This window comes from Micropterus salmoides, unplaced genomic scaffold (genome assembly GCF_014851395.1).
Source record: "Micropterus salmoides isolate LMB-PRFRI ecotype aquatic unplaced genomic scaffold, ASM1485139v1 Ms_hic_scaffold_14, whole genome shotgun sequence".
In the NCBI taxonomy this organism is placed as follows: domain Eukaryota; kingdom Metazoa; phylum Chordata; class Actinopteri; order Centrarchiformes; family Centrarchidae; genus Micropterus; species Micropterus salmoides.
Window position 1 is genome coordinate 11,187,845 of NW_024040485.1, and position 2,726 is coordinate 11,190,570.

Below are 2,726 nucleotides of genomic sequence, written 5' to 3' on the forward strand. Positions count from 1 at the left end.
CTACTGTCGACAGGCTAACCAACCCTCCTGTGTCTGTAGCCTCTGAACTTCTATCCACCAGGGCCTGCAATGAATTTGCCTCCTTCTTCACAGACAAAATTCAAACAATTAGACAAGCAATCAGTGCCTCCATGCCAGTAACAGAATATGTCTTGTCCCTATGTCCACTCAAAAACAATTTAAATAGCATGAGACAATTTTATTCTATTAAGCATAAAAACCTGGAGGACATAATACAACATCTGAAATCCTCCTCATGCTGCCTTGATATTCTGCCAACAGGTTTTTTCAAAAATGTTTCTAAATGCATGGCCTCAGATCTACAACAAATTGTCAACATGTCTATCCTCTCAGGTTTTTTCCCACAGGCCCTGAAAACTGCAGTCATTAAGCCACTCTTAAAAAAGAGCAATCTAGACAGTTCACTAATGAACAATTATAGGCCCATATCAAATCTCCCATTTTTAAGTAAAATCATTGAAAAGGCTGTTTTTCAACAGCTTAGTGCTTTCTTGACACTAAATAACTGTTTTGATGTCTTCCAGTCAGTTTTCGACCACACCACAGCACTGAGACGGGTCTTGTTAAGGTCTTCAATGACATCCATTTAAACACTGACAGTGGTAGAATTTCAGTGCTAGTATTATTGGATCTCAGTGCTGCATTCAACACGGTCGACCACAACATATTACTAGACAGACTTGAAAACTGGGTTGGACTTTCTGGCACAGTACTAAAATGGTTTGAATCCTACTTAAAGGACAGGGGCTACTTTGTATCTATAGGTAATCACACATCTGAGCTGACAAAAATGACATGTGGAGTTCCCCAAGGCTCCATTCTGGGGACTCTTCTGTTTGACATTTACATGCTTCCACTGGCTCAGATTCTGAAAAACAATAAAATATGTTACCATAATTATGCAGATGACACACAGGTTTACATAACCATTTCACCAGGGGACTATGATCCCATACGGGTGCTGAGTAATTGTATTGAGCAGGTCAACGGCTGGATGTGCCGAAATTTTCTTCAATTGACCAAAGATAAAACTGAAGTTATTGTTTTTGGAGCCAGGGAGGAACAATTGAAAGTCAGTGCTCGACTTCAATCTGTAATGTTAAGAACCACAAATCAAGCCAGAAATCTTTGTGTAGTCATGGACTCAGACCTGAATTTGAGGAGCCACATTAAGACAATTACAAAGTCAGCATACTATCACCTGAAGAATATATCACAGATTAAAGGACTGGAAGACCTGGAAAAACTTATCCATGCATTTATCTTCTGTCGACTCAACTACTGTAACAGCATCCTTACAGGGCTCCCTAAGAAATCCATCAGACAGCTGCAGCTGATTCAGAACGCTGCTGCTCGAGTCCTCACTAAGACCAAAAAGGTGGATCACATCACTCCAGTTCTGAGGTCTTTACACTGGCTTCCTGTATGTCAAAGAATTGATTTCAAAATCCTGCTGTTAGTTTATAAAGCACTAAATGGTTTAGGGCCAAAATACATTTCTGATCTTCTGCTTCGTTACGAACCATCCAGACCTCTCAGGTCATCTGGGGCAGGTTTGCTTTCTGTCCCCAGAGTGAAATCTTAACAAGGAGAAGCAGCTTTCAGTTATTACGCTCCGTATATCTGGAACAAACTCCTTTTTACCATTGCTTTTAATTAAATATTTAAGATTTTTCTTTTTACCACTGCCTTTATCTAGTAGATTGATAACTTACACTGCACTGTAACATTTACTGTATTGTTTTCTTTTTCTTTGTTTTTAGCTTTTTACCATTGCTTTTAATTAAATATTTTACACTGCACTGTAACTTTTATTTTTTAATGTGTATTTTTTTCCAATTTCCCTATATTGCTTTTAAACTTTTTTATATTTCCCTGTTTCTTTTATGTTTTATCTAAAGCATTTTGAATGACCTTGTTGTTGAAATGTGCTATACAAATAAACTTGCCTTGCCTTGCTAATCTTGTGTTTGGGTGTGCGGTTTTTGAGGTGTACCAGCATCTGTCTTAGCTTGTTCTTGGGTTTAAAAAACACAGGGATGTTGTGTTTGTTGAAAATCCTCCTGAGTTTCTCTGATACTCCAGTCACGTATGGAATCACAATGTTGTTGCGTCTTTTCCTCATCCTCTCTTTTTTGTATTATTCTTTACACTTGTTAAAGCACTTTGTAACTTGTTTTTGAAAAGTGCTCTACAAATAAGGATTATTATTATTATTATTATTTTGTTCTTCCTGGATCTTGTGGCTGTTTTCACAAAGGTCCATTTAGGGTATCCACAGGCTGGAAGTGCCCCCTTCAGGTGGTTCTGTTCCTTCTCTCTGGCTTGGGCGCTTGTTTGCATGTTTTCCGCTCTGTGGTGCAGTCTTCTCATGACCCCGAGCTTGTGCTCCAGTGGGTGGTGGGAATCGAAGAGTAGGTACTGGTCTGTGTGTGTGGGTTTTCTGTAAACGCCAATTTGCAGGCTCCTGTCCTCTTCAATGTGTACAGCGCAGTCCAGGAAGGTCAAACTGTTGTTGTGGACATCTTCTCGTGTGAGCTTGATGTTACTGTCCACAGAGTTGATGTTTTCTGTGAAGGCTTGCACTTCCTGGCTTTTAATTTTGACCCAGGTGTCGCCCACATATCTGTACCAGTGGCTCGGTGCTGTTCCTCTGAAGGAGTTGAGGGCTTTTCCCTCCACTTCTTCCATATAGATGTTCGCCA